Below are 14,750 nucleotides of genomic sequence, written 5' to 3'. Positions count from 1 at the left end.
AAGCGTGATATCACCTCCACTGGAGACTGCTTGACTTGTTCACATAAAAAAGGATCTGTCCTTATCTTGTTGTTCGACTACTTCTGGTAAATGGACCAAGTAGAATAGGTGTAGGTTTACATTTGTGTTTGTTTTTATATTGCATGCTTTTTTGGTTCCGGAAATGAGTTAATAAAACAAAAAAACATGTTTTTAATTATTCGCAGAAGGGAGGGAGGTTACTGGTTATTTTTGGGTCGTGAGTAAGGCTGTTCCATAAGAGAGGGTTACACACTGAACGGAAAGCATTTCCATTCAAGTTTGGTCCATTCATGGCCGACAAATGGAGAAAGACGGTCACACGCTGTGAAAGATGGCGGCTCCATGTCATGGAAGCACATTTATCACCACTAGCCACTGTAATCTCTGGAGTCCCATTTGCAATGGGTGTCATTGCTGTGACTGCCTTTTCTTCCACATTCTCAAGTCTTTCTAACATATTTTATTTTCATCAGAAGTTCCAGTTGATCCAGGAAGATGTGCATGGCACAACGAAGACTAGGCTAAAATAATACAGAATTTTATTCGGAAATTCTAGTTGGCTGAAATGTTCCATACCTGCCAAAATCTCCACATAGAATTCCTGCAATTATGAGTTAAACCTCTCAGGATGGAGAATAACTGTGCAAATCCAGATGTATGAGGCAGAGTTCTACATGGAATTCCAAATTCTAGGGGGTTTAACACACAGATTAAACACCTGATCTGTCTGTGCTCAATATGTGTGAGAAGTCTTGTGAGGAGGGATAAAGAGGGGGACGAGGGTGAGTGAGTGAGGGTGGGCTGGGGGGATCTTGCCCTTTTCCCAAAGCAATTTTCCAGTGTTGAGTTTCCAGTGGGAGCCCTGGCTCACTGATAACTGTGCACAGACTTATTCCACACAGGAAATTGTAGAGTGGCTTTGGGGTTAATAATGAGGTGGACCTCGCTGGTTGTGAACTGTTAGCATTTATTGCCCAGAGAGCGCCGGGAACAACTCGCTCGCTCTGGAAACTCGAGGCTCTCTAACATGGCTGCCCAGCACTCCCAGCATTCCCTGCCACACACGTGACAGGAACACTGGAGCACTACACCACATATCTCCCCCTTTTACAATATCCCGAACAAAGAGCATAACAACATGGGAGGTTGGACAAGGGAACATGTGAAGGTGCACAAGTAGTGGGGGTGTGGAGAGAGAGTATGGTGTTACACTTTCATGTCATACTCCTTGTACCTCCTGGGTAATACCACAGCACTGCCTGCGCGTGTGCGTCTAGCGGTAGTGCGTGTTCTAGTTTCACTGGTGTTGCTGGGATGGTCATTGCTTGGCATCACGGGTGTTTGGCGCCTAGTGTCTGACCCTCCTGTGTTTTGGTTCTCTTGCAAGTACGTGTTGGTCTGTATCCTCCAGATTCCTCTGTGCCCTGGTGTTGTCAGTCTCATCTTCCCTGGTGCTCGTGATCCTGCTACTCGGCGCTTCTGTTTCTCGTGCCTGTTCTTTCTCATCCAGGCTCCAACTGTCAGTTTTCTCTGGTCGCCCACTCCTGTCTTGTCCCATCCCACTATTCTGTTACACCTCGCCATTCTGTTCTGGGACCATACCTTTCCGTCGCTTAAAAAAGTGGATCTGGCATACGTTTCCATCACTTGCAGTGGGGCACTGAATTTGCTGTCCCCTTTTTCCGTAGCTGTGCTAGCTTCACTCGGACCCATTCCCTCTTTTCCAGTGAGACTTCCTTGACGTTGTGTTGCTTGTTATAGTTTTCCATGTCGATTTTCTGTTTTTTTTTTTAATCTAAGTTGGTGCGCACCACAGTTGGTGACTATTTGCTTTGTAAAGTGAGCTGTACCCACGCCAAGTTATCTCTCGTAAACGGGTCCCGGCCTTGCAGTATCTTAAATGGACTAGTGGAGAAGTGTGGCTCAGGGGTTAGAGGCGGCAGACCCGGAAGCTGAGATCGGCCCTGGACCAGGGTTCAATTCCCCGCCCCGACGGGGGTTGGGCTCAATAATTCCACGGACTCGATAATTCTTACTCCGGTGCCTACTCGACTCACAGGTTCACACTCTGCGACTCTGGGCAATAGCTTGCTTAATCTCCACAACGGCCCCTCGCGGCGGGATGCCTGGCTTTCACCTTGTGGATACCCTGCCGGGGTATCTCACAGGGGAATACCAGGACGGGTTCCCTAAGCAAGCGCATAGATGCCTGCGATGTGGGCGATTTGCGCTATATAAATACATGTACATTTACATTTACTATATCCTGTAGTAGTTGGAGTAATGCGGTACGACCACAATGTGCATCTAAGTTCTGACTCCCAGTTCTTTCTGGCGCTGATGGCTGGTTGTACCGATCCTATGATCACTCGGTTAAACCTCTCTTCCAGTCCGTTCCCCGCAGAGTGATACACCGGGTTATGCCTGGTCATAATGCCATTCCTTTCCATGAATGCCTTCCACTTATCAGAAGTGAACTGGGGGCCGTTGTCACACGTGATGACCCTTGGTATGCCTTCCCTTAAGAAGGCAGTAAGAAAGGCTAGTAATATCGGTCTGTGAGGACAATAACATTCTTGGGCACACTCTGTGCATCCAGAATTGGGTCCAGTATATACACAGACAATTCTTCCCATGGGCTGGTGGGGTTGATGAACTTCCCTAATGGAGGTTGTAGCATGGTTTGTGCTTTGTCGGCATTATTACACTGTTCACAAGCTCTGACGTGCCTTTCCACTTGGTTGTCATTTGCTGGCCACCAATACGCCTGCTTGACTCTTTGCTTCGACTTGACGACCCCAAGATGACCTTAATGCATGATCTCAAGCAGGTGGTCCAGCAGTTGCCTTGGAGGGATTACCTTGTCCCCTCGTCGAAGGAATATGGCATCGTCTCCCACGGATAGTTCTTCTTGGACCTCCCAAAATTTCCGTAGGTCGTGTCCAGGTGCTTCTTTTCCTGCCATCCGGTCATGATGCATCGTGAGACACGTGTCGTTGTCATATGTCATTTTCCAGTTTTGTGCACTGGTTACTGCTTCTTGGTCCTCCGCTAAGGATATCGTGTACTCGTCCCACTCGGTGCACTCTGGTGCTCCTTTCATTGCCGCTGCTCTGCTGAGGTAGTCTGCAACTTTTTTCTTGGTGCCTGGTAGATATTCTACATCGTACACAAAGTCCAGCAGTCGGAGAGTCATTTCCGCAATGCGTGGAGTGGCTCTGGCGTGTCCGCTGGATGTGAGCACTTTGACCAGCGGCTAGCGGTCTGTACGAAGGAGAAATCTGGAACCCCAGAGGAACTGGCGGAATTTTTCTATCGCCCAGATCGCTGATAACATCGCTTTCTCAATTACGCTAAACTTTTCCTTGCTGGGGGCGAGGGAGCGCGAAGCGAAGCTAATCGTAGTTACGTCACCTTCCCTGGATCTCTGCATCAGGACTGCTCCCAGCCCTCTGTCACTCACGTCGGTGGTGAGAATGGATAGTGCTGTTTGGTCAAAGCCGTGTAGGGGCACTGCTGCACAGACGTCGTCTTATATTTTTTGAAATTCCTCTTCGGCAGCCACCGACCACGCAAAGGCATTCTTCTCTTTGAGTATCTGGCGTAGGTGGTGCATCTTGGTGGCGAAATGTGAAACAAACTTGCTAAAGAATTCCGCCATTCCCAGGAATGAGCAGACATCATCTTTGTTTTGGGATGTGGGTGCGTTGCTAATCACTTCCACATTGTCTTGTTTGGTCGCGATTCCTCTGTTGCTTATTTCATGTCCTAGGTACGTGACCGAGCGTAGGCCGAATTTGCACTTGTCCCACTCTGCTGTGAGGCCGTTCTGTGCCAATATGCGTAAAACTGTGGCAAGCTTGGCGTCATGGTCTGATTTGGTCCTTCCCAATTTAAGAATGTCATCCTGAAAGTATTGCACTTCCTTAGTGCCATTGAATAGCTTGTGTATCAGATTCTGAAAAACGGCTGCAGCGGATGCTAATCCAAAGGGCATCCGCTGGAACCTGTAGCACCCAAATGGCATGATGAAGGATGTACATTTTTTGCAGGTGAGGTGTAATGTGATTTGGTGGTATGCGGAGGTAAGGTCTGTTGTGGAGAACCATTTAATGTCTTTTGTCTGGGCCAACATCTCACTTATTTTGGGCAACGGGAATTTTTCTACTATTATGTTTTTATTGATTTCTCGCTAGTCTATGCAGAGGCGTACCTTTCCGTTGGGTTTCCGGGCTACTACTAATGGTGCTAGCCATTTTGCACTTTCGATTAGCTCTATTACACCATTGTCCTCTAGGTGTTGTAATTCCTGTTGTACCGCATCCCTGCAGTTGAAGGGAATGTTCCTAACTTTTTGACTTACCGGCTTGACACCCTCCTTGAGGCATATTTTGAGTGTAAATTTTGTGAGTTTTCCTATGGTGCCTCCGAAAACATCAGGAAAGTCTGCTTTCCATGTGTTGTTCTTGTACGCTTTGTGAGTGGTCTGTCATGAGTACCTGCTTTGTGCCGCCGGGGTTTAGTTGAATCCCTAGAGCTCCCTGGTCAACCCATCCTAACACTGAGGGCCCTTTTTTAGCTACATACAGCTTCCCTTCTGCGGTTCGGCCTTTGAATTCGAACCGAAGTGGGCGAAACCCCACCATGGGAATTGGTTCCCCGGTGAAGGTGACTGGATGGATGTCTGTGGGAAGAAGGTGAGTGCCCATGGTGTGTGTAAAATCTTGGTCCCATATGTTGTGTGCATGATTATTTGGTCACATATTAAGTCATCATGAAGAACGCCAAATTTGCACGTGACCGCCAACCTTTTTAGCGCTGCTACGTAGTCATCTACTGACTCCCCTGTGGTCTGTTTCCATTGAAAGAAGTTAAAGCGGTCTATGGCTGTGCACACTACTGGCTGGTAATGTCTGTCCAAGTCTTCCAACGCGTGTTGGAACACGTCGTCCTCTTCTAGGGGCCTAGTCTTTTTTACCAGGTTGTGGTACACCCTAAGGCCTTCAGGACCTAAGTTGTGCAGCAGAATTTTCTTCCTGCGTTTATTCGGGAATACTTTGCCTTCGTCTTCCAGAGCGGATAGATAGTTTAGAAAGTATCCTTTCCAATACTCCCATTTCATGGCCGGTTCCTTTGGTTTAGGTAGGAAGGGGACCGGGTTCATAAGGGAGAAGGTTTGCGCACACATGCTGGCCGGTCTATGCGGCGGGGCATCTCCTGCGGTGGACGGGGGGGTTTCCAGATGCAACTTGGCCTCGCTGACCAGCAGACTCTGCCCGTGACTTGAGGTCTTCACCCACGTGATCTTGGCCCTGGTGCGCCAGGGTCGGGTGCTAGAAGCGGGTCTGGACGTGCTCGGAGGGCCTGGAATGTGAGGGTTCCGTAGGTTGCTGTCTCAGGGTCTATTTGCAGCATACAGGCATCCCTGGAGGGTCGCTGGGGGCTGAGGGCAGAGGAAGACCTTGTGACACTCACGGTTGCTGCTGTCTGTTCTGGCTGCCCCAGTGGGTTGGCTGGCTCCTTTTGTGCTGCCCCGCGTGGACCCTTTGCAAACTCTGCCTCTGCTCCTTTTTTTGGGCACTGAATCGCCCTCCGGTGCTGCTGGCCGCCCTGTTTACTGCTTTGAGGACCTGGCTCTTCCTGTGCTGTCAGCGCGGCACTGTGGAAGTTCTGCTGCGTAGCTGGGGGTGGGTTGATGGAGATTCAGCCCCGTGACCCACTACCACGCTCTCCGGGTGGTGGCGGTTGGCGCGGTGCGCAAAATCAGAAGGCATGTGCACGCGCATCGTGTTCCAGGATGAACGGAGGATGCGCCCCCCCCCCATGCTCGTTGCCAATTTGTAGAATGGCTTTGAGGTTAATAATGAGGCGGACACCGCTGGTTGTGAACTGTAAGCTCCGGGAACAACTTGCTCACTCTAGAAACTCGCAGCTCTCTAATATGGCCGTCCGGCGCTCCCAGCATTCCCTGTCACATACGTGACGGGAACACTAGAGCGCTACACCACAGAAATGGACTCCCCACAACTTATAATAAGGGCCTGGGAGGAGTGTGGGTCGCTTCTCAGAGAATGACAGGAGTGGGGTTGTATAAAATGATGCTTTATCAAGCATATGATGGCAGTGGTTTACCAAATATAACCCTGTCACCTGCACAGTTACAAAGAAGGAAGAGATATGGAAAATCCTAATTAATGGCACGGTCCAGGTCACGGTTCTGGGTTGATCACTTAAATAGTTAAAGAGCTGGGTAGCAGGATATGACTGCATTAGATTGTGGAAAATAGTTCTGTACCACAGGCATTTTTAAGGAATGTGATGCTTTGGATGGGAAATGAAGCTTTTGTTGCTGTTCCTTCAGATGCTACGGAGCACCGGACAGCACAATAACAAGGCAAATTCTAATAACAACGGAACAAAAACATAAGATCGCACTATACAACACAAAACAAAACACCACACAATACAACACCCACAGCAAAATAGTATACAACAACACAATGCAAACATGCAACACAAAACCGGGAGCACACCACAACAATACAGCAACACAGTCTACAACACAAAACAGTTATGCAACAGAAAAACAATGCAGCACAACACCACAACAAAATAATTTGTTTGCTTTAATAACTTCTCATTTTTGACGGCTCTTCATTTGTTCATTTAACAGGGCATACTATTGTGATGTCATTTCTGTAAAACTTCGTTCTTGTTAGCCTCATACTGCAGAATGCAAGGTGTGTTCCACAATATTTGTGTGCTTGGACGCAGGACACATTTAATGCACACCTTCAAGTGTGTAACAAATATTGACATACTTTTGGTGTGAAGCACTTTAACCCTGATATGTATTTTATGTTTTAAACATTTAGGACATTTTGTTGGCTTTAATGTTTGCCTATACTTATGACGTTTCCTACTGATATTGTGACATTCAGTTCTCCGTGCTCACTTGATACATGGTTTTTATCCGTGGGTGATAAAAATGTTACACACTCACCTTGTGTCGACATTATAAGATAGCTATAACCCGCCTACACAAGGCTCCCCACACACCTTTCCACTAGTGACACTACACCTTCTGCATTAATGATAGCTGAGCGCCCACTTATGCAGCCTCATTTTACTTGTTTTCTTTCCCTATCTTCATCACTCTTCCGTTCTCCGACCCATACTCCTTATCATATTCCCTCTACCCACTTCACTTTCTCTCTTACCCCTCTCTCACTTAACCATAATCCATTATTAGCTGTCGTCTAGTCTTTTGCCTTTCTCTCCCCCACCTTTCTCTCCTGCCTCATCTCTCTTCTACTATGTCCTACTTCTCCCTTCCTCATGTCACTTTAATTTCCCTATAATCTCTCCTTCCTTACTCTTTCTAGTCCGTTTATTTTGCTTCTTTCTTTCACCTTCTCCCCTCTTCTCCTTGTTTATGCTCATTCTCTTTCTCCTCTCTGTTGTTAATATCTCCTTACTCATCATATTCACTCTTTATATTAATTGTTTGCCTACTTGCTATGTTTAAGACTCTCGGTTTATTTTTCATTTCCTCTTCTTTGTTTCTCCCTTACTTTCTTAATTGGTTTTCTTCTTCTTCCTTTCCACTTCATATCCAGACCACGTCCACTATATGTGTTTCTTCTTCCTATTCCACTTTCCCATTTTTTCTCCTTCCTATTTGTTGGCTTTTTTTCTCCTGCCTCTTTCCATTCCGTTGCATTCTTATTTTCTTTCTCCTTTTCTCTCCCACCCCTTTCACTCTGTTCTCTGTGTGATATAATTGCACAGAAAAATAAAAACTTAACACCTTCTACATGTTTGCACTATGTACAATTTCAGATAAAGTGGTTACATTATAAAATGTAGAAAACATTCTTTCGTTAACATTAAATTAGTAACTCACTTTAATAAATAATTCAATATAATTTAAAATAAAGCACATTGCCAAGGCCAGACTTACTAGTTTTGCAAATGCCTGTTTTTTTCTTGCTTAGAAGGTTCTGCACTGCTTATACCTGTGGGCTGCCTAAGACAGGCTGCATTCCAGAGCTTAATAACTGAACCTGATCTGTGGCTCTCCAAGCACTGTCTCTAGGCAAAGTAAGATTAATTTACAAGCTGCTTGTAATGCACAAACAGATTTGGGGCTCACACTCATCAGCTTCCTTCACTTAGAGATTAAACTGTCACTGGTGCATGGGGACAACGCCTCATTTCAAGTGACTTGGTGTGTCATTATCTTACCCATTTCTGTCATAACAACGCACATTGAAAAGGAACATAAACAACAAGAGTTCATAGACTTATTAATCACTCCCATATATTATAAAGCACAATTTAAAAAATATAATATTTAAGACAGTGGCCTGCTCTTCTGTCATCAAGATACTGATAACAGAGACAGGCTCGTGTTTTATAAGCCCCTTATTATTCCAGCCTGTAAATACTAGACTTTGAAAAACACATATGTAAGGGAGGTAATCTCGTCTGTATTGGAAATTTCTGACTCTGCTGAATTGCGTCATATTTCACAAGTTAGTTTCCCTTCCGGTATTTCAATGTGTCAGATCAGGACATGGGAGGGTTAGCTGGAGTCTGATGTCTCACTCCGATTTTGCCAACATTTTGATTAACATCCACAGTTTCAAGGCTCGCAACATAAACACTAAACCTAACAGGTTTTTCCATAGTAGAAGGAGTCAGCTAAGATGTCATATTTTGAATGAAAACAGACTTATCAGGCAGGCTTTTGGTAAAGATAAGCTACAAATTGTGAAAGGCTTTATTATACAATTTCTCTTTTATGTTTATAAAAAAAGATAGAATCTCTGATTTAAATGAGCTCATCTTAGAGTGGAAAAGGTAAGAATTCAAAAAGTAATCAAGAGAATATCGGAGCCAGAATATCGAGAGAGGCAATATCATGGACAAAATATCGAATTGAAAATATTGAAGAGGATGTAAGCATAGATTTTCTATACCTAGCTGCAAATATCCAACCGGGGCACTCGCAGGCGGGTGCGATATTGCGGCTGTGGACCCCGCAAACAATATTTCGCTCCACGTATTCAATTGCAAAAGAAGATATCGCACTCCTGGGGGGATACTCACAAAGTTTATTCTGTGACCAACAACAGACGCGTTTCGGCGGAAGTGCCTTTTTCGATGTCAATGGAACATCGGAAACACCACGTTTTTCAACATTGTTACTTTCCTCAAAACAAGGAAAGGACCAGCGCTTACTAGTTAATGTGGGCGCCATTTTGTAACAGGTTGATCCCTTGTATATATATATACATATATACAAAAACAGTTCATTGCTGAATTATTTCGTTATACCATACTGGTGACCATATATAGTAACCATATAGAAGGGTTTTCACTTATGTTTGCACATTATTACATACGCGTGAAAATGTAATTCATCATATTCACCCATTATTTTAGCTTGTAAATACCAGTGCTTGCAACCCCTTGCAATCGTATATCGACTGTACAGTAGGTATGGCAGATTGAATTATGCCATGGATCGGCTGTTGTCCCTTCCTTGAACATTTTGTAAACAATTTCAAAACTCTCATGTCACATTTTTTGTGTTTAGTTTTTCATCATTTATCCTACATCGGGAGTCAGTTCTCTCTGTCATAATTCATTTCAGGTATGATTATCAAGAGTCCTCTATCTAATCACTATTTAGAATTGCTCATTGAAGCAAATAAAGCAGTTAAATCCGCAACTTTACATATCCCTCAACCAATTTCATCAATTCAGACCCCATTTCATTTCATCAGCCTATGTGCACAGATAATTCCTCTCCACTATTTAAACCACGTGGATGTTTGGTGAGTAAATCTATTATGTATTGTTACTCAAGTCTACGCAACTTCTTAACTCTGTCGCCCCCCACACACTTAAGGGAACGTAGTCCAGACCATAGAACTGTAGCTGGTTGCGGTCACTTTTATGCTTCTCTGCAAAGTGGCGCGCCACTGGGTATGCTTGGTCAACTTTATCAATAGCCCTCAAATGTTCCAATATTCTGATTTTTAATTGGTGGACCGTACTGCCTATATAACGAAGCGCACAAGGACAAACCAGGCAGTAAACTGCATACGGCGTGCTGCATCTGATAAATTTACGGATTTTTCTCGTTTTCTCTATGTCTGGAATTATGTATGATAGGACTCTCCTGCTATTGGCACATTCCTTGCATTTACTGCAGGGATAAAAGCCCATCATTTGTTTTAGAGTACTCACTTTCGGTGGTATTCTCTCTAAGTGACTTCTCACTAGCATGTCCCGAAGGGACCTAGCCTTCTTAAAAGTCACCAATGGGAAAGGAGGAATATCATTACATATATTGATATCTGTTTTTAGAATGTGTCAGTTCTTCTTCAGCATGTTCTTTAAATAATTGGCTTCAGCAGAATAGGGAGTTACCATCCGGAATTTACCCTTGTCTACTGTAGATTTCTTTTTACTGATTAACAGTTGGTTTCTCAGGATGCCTCTCACTCTCTGTAATGTGGCATTAAGTGCTGTTGGATTATATCCCCTTACAATGAACCTGGTGTTGTAAATAAAAGATGGATGGTCAAGTAGTTTCTTGAAGCTCCTTTATTCAAGTAAGATGGTAATAAGATGTACAGGAAAAAACCCCACCAGGAGCAGGATGGTTACTGCTCAGCCCACTCTCTTCAACTGTCATTCCCCACACACACCAGGCACACTAACATTTTACTCACTCTGTCATCCAGCATTCAACATTCCACGCAGACATCACATTCACACTGGCTGAGCAGCTAACAAGGAGAAGACCCAAGGTACAACATATCCCCTTTCCTTTAATGGGAATAAAACGCAATATTATATAAGTGGAGAAGAAAAGCTAATAGAAAGTGACTAGAAAAAGGGAAGATAGAAACAGTGTAAACCTATACAATATGGCACATATCCCCTTCCCTTAGACAAAAAATGTAAAGAAAAAAATGCTGTTTATTAACAAGCACGAAATAATGCAGAACTGAACGAGTGAAAACAAAGAATCAAAGAAAAATATTGCACTAGCACCGGGTAAAAACATGACCCAAGAACAAGTGCAAAACCCAAGTCAAAATAGCATCACAAATGTATAGGGTAATTACATGACCCAATAATAAGTGCAACACCTTCACATGAACGCATCAATAAATGTACAGGGTCGAAACCCCACTGCAAAAAAGCATAAAAGTAATGGTACATGACCCAAGAATAAATGCACAACCTTTAACACAGTAGCGCCAATAAATGCAACTTAAATATTAATAATATACTAATGCATATTAATACCTGTGCGCTTTTAACAAAAATGCTAACACGTCTTAATATTTGCACGCTTCCTAACACTAACGCGTCCTAATATTTGCGCGCTCCTTAATAATAATGCTAACGCGTCTTAAATACCTGCGCGCTTCTTAATAAAAATATTAACATGTTTTAATATTTGCCCTTCTTAATAATAACACTAGCGCGTCTTAATACCTGTGCGCTTCTTAATAATAACACTAACGCGTCTTAATACCTGCGCGCTTCTTAATGATAATGGCAAAATAACATCAATAAATGCACCATAAATGTACAGAGTAGACCCACTACACTTTACGAGTAGAAACGGGAGCACAACAAAACAGCCTGTGTAGAATAGAAACAGTGAAAAGGTGTGCGCACCACCCACACCGAAGAATTGAAGAAAAGCAAAGAGAACAACTCACATGCCAAACTACATCACAGGAAAAATAAAGATAGTGCTACACCAGTGTCTAGGTCAGAACATTTTGCACATATCACATAAGCCAAAACACCCACATATAGCATGAGCAAAATTATACCTGCAATAAAATTATAGTGCACCTCCTACAACTTGCCAAAAGCCAACATGTCACAATATCATTTAAATTACTGTATAAACCATATAAATTAATGTATAAATCAATTCACGAAAATCAAAGCTTAAACAGATATAGATTACAATTTATGTAAGAAAATCATTTAAAAAGGAAACACCGGTGAGCGAACTCTCTCACCCGAGGTTATCAAAGAAGTGAAAATGTAGTAGTTACTGTTTGTCAGTTCACTCTGTTGAAATATTACGAATATGTTCCAAACAATTGCTTGCATGTCGCTGAAGAGGCTCTCTGTGTGCCAGTTCTCTCTCTCATAACATTCCAATCATGCTCCAAAAACTTTGAACATTACCCGAAGGATCATTAGCATGGTGACAGTCCAAGGGAACAACTTCCAGCAGTAATCCAAAGCCAATCAACGTCAGTGCCAAGATGGGTATCAGAGGGTTGCCGTCAGTATCAGATTGGAGTTTCACCCCTCATCACAGCACCAGTTCAAATACGAGCAGCAACAAAACATGGCACACTCCGCTGCTCATAACACCATTTAAAGATGACTTCACCATGGACAAGTAAACTTATTCTGGCACTTATTTTAGAGTTTAGGGCGACCGATTTCGGGGTCACTGGTGGGGTTTTGTAGTGCCAGGTAGCTTAAACAAAGTTTAAAATGTAAAAGTCTTTTACCTTAATTCATTTCATTTCCTTAGATTTTTATTGCTTGAAGGTACTTTAGTTTGCTTGAAAGTGGAATCTTGCACGCTTTCAGATCTTCAAACATCGCCAAAATGTTGTAAATAAAAGATGGATGGTCATGTAGTTTCTTGAAGCTCCTTTATTCAAGTAAGATGGTAATAGGATGTACAGGAGAAAACCCCACCAGGAGCAGGATGGTTACTGCTCAGCCCACTCTCTTCAACTGTCATTCCCCACACACACCAGGCACACTAACATTCTACTCACTCTGTCATCCAGCATTCAACATTCCACGCAGACATCACATTCATACTGGCTGAGCAGCTAACAAGGAGAAGACCCAAGGTACAACACCTGGCTATACTTTCCGAAGTAGCCGCTTCGAAATCTCCTTCCTTAGAGCTGTTTCTTTTCAGCCTGAGTAATTTGCCGTAAGGAATTCTCTGAACGAGATTAGATACCCCTTTGGTATCGCTTTGTTAGCCCTGAGTTGGCAGGGTATGCCCAGACGTGGGTCCCTTGCTCACTCTACAACTGGATTCAAGAGAGCCTGGCTGATGAGGATTATGAGTCCGAAACCAGTCCCAGGATTCTTGTTTCCGGTCCAGAGAAGACATGGCTTGGCAATTCGGGGTGGACGGTTCCCATGAGGCACAGGGGCAGACTGATTTGCATATGGCCATGTCTGAACTGGGGTGGTGGAGTGAGCTAATGAATGATGATGGATTAAACCCAGATCAGTTGACTGGGGGTGAGTGTTTGTTTTGCTCAAGCACTCCGTCCATCATCTCCTTTGGTAAGACTGTGCTAACAGCAACATTTATCTACTTGGTTCAACTTTGACGATCAGAGAAATTTGAAATATCACCCTTGCGTGTTTTTTTTTCTTGAAGGTGAATTAATGAACAATGATTAAAAGCATTGCTTTGCTAATTCTATGCCAAGACTGGAGGTGAAGATTATTTGTAATCTTTTTTCTTTTGTGAGCAGCCACCAAGAAAAACATAGGACATTGATTTAAGCATTTGTCACATGAGTTAAAAGAAACAATTCATTAACAGTAACCAGTTCAGATACAGCCACTTCTGACATCTGTCCACAGGAGAACAGCACTTCCTCTGCACGTTTTTTTTAATAGAGTTTTATATAGGGCGAACTAGACCAGAGACATCAGGTATCAGAGTACTTTACATGAGTACCAGTTTTGTTACAGATGGACACATTCATTTTTGTTAGGCACAGGGAGATTAAGTGATTTGCCCAGAATCACAGGATGAGCATCGTTGCTGAGACTCAAACTCGCACCACGTTCCCCAGCTTTGAGGTCGACCGCTCTAGCTGTAAGGCTACATCATCTCCCCTAAGCCAGATAAGTACTTCCTCCTGGGGATACTCATCTTAGGGCGTGGGGGGGGGGCATTTTGTATGTTTCCCATATAGTTCTTTTCATTGCATAGTGTGTGTTCTTGTTAATTATCTTTCCATTTGGTGCAATTTATGCCACTTATAATTTTTTCCTTTCATCTTAACATGTCAGGGATCCCATCCAAGTTACAGCCCCAGCTGCCTGCACTTACCTAGGGGGAGCAGGAGACAGCCTGATTAGGGGAAGGTTTTGGGAGCATTATCCTCTCCTGTTGCTTCAAAGACCTCATGCTCAGCGAGGTTACAGAAGTGAAGCAGGCTCTGTGCCTGGGGGGACATGGCTCTGTGTTGATGTGCAGACATTGAGCTGAGTCAGCCTTTAAAGCTGTGTATGAGTAGGCGGTCCTCGAATGCTTGAGGGCAGGCCTGTGCTATTAGCAAACGCAACAAGATGATGGATGGAGTGCTAAAACTTTTCAACCACTCACCCCCAGTCACAGATCGGAGTTTAATCCATCATTCTTTTGCTCACTATTTCACCCCAGTTTGGACCCAGCCATGTGCAAATCAGTCTTGACCCTGTTCCTCATGGGAACAGTCCAGCCCGAACTGCCAGGCCAGGTCCTCCCTGGACCAAAAACAAGCATCCTAGGACCGGTTTCAGGGTTTCACCCCTCATCTGCCAGGCTAGCTTGTATTCAGTGGCACAGCCAGCAAGGGATCCATGTCTGAGCATACCCAAGCCCATTTAGGGCGTACATAGCAAACACAACATTAAACCAA

The sequence above is a fragment of the Lissotriton vulgaris genome, chromosome 6 (genome assembly GCF_964263255.1).
Source record: "Lissotriton vulgaris chromosome 6, aLisVul1.2, whole genome shotgun sequence".
NCBI classification, from domain to species: Eukaryota; Metazoa; Chordata; class Amphibia; order Caudata; family Salamandridae; genus Lissotriton; species Lissotriton vulgaris.
The sequence above is the reverse complement of the archived record's forward strand: the minus strand, read 5'-3'. Positions refer to the sequence as shown.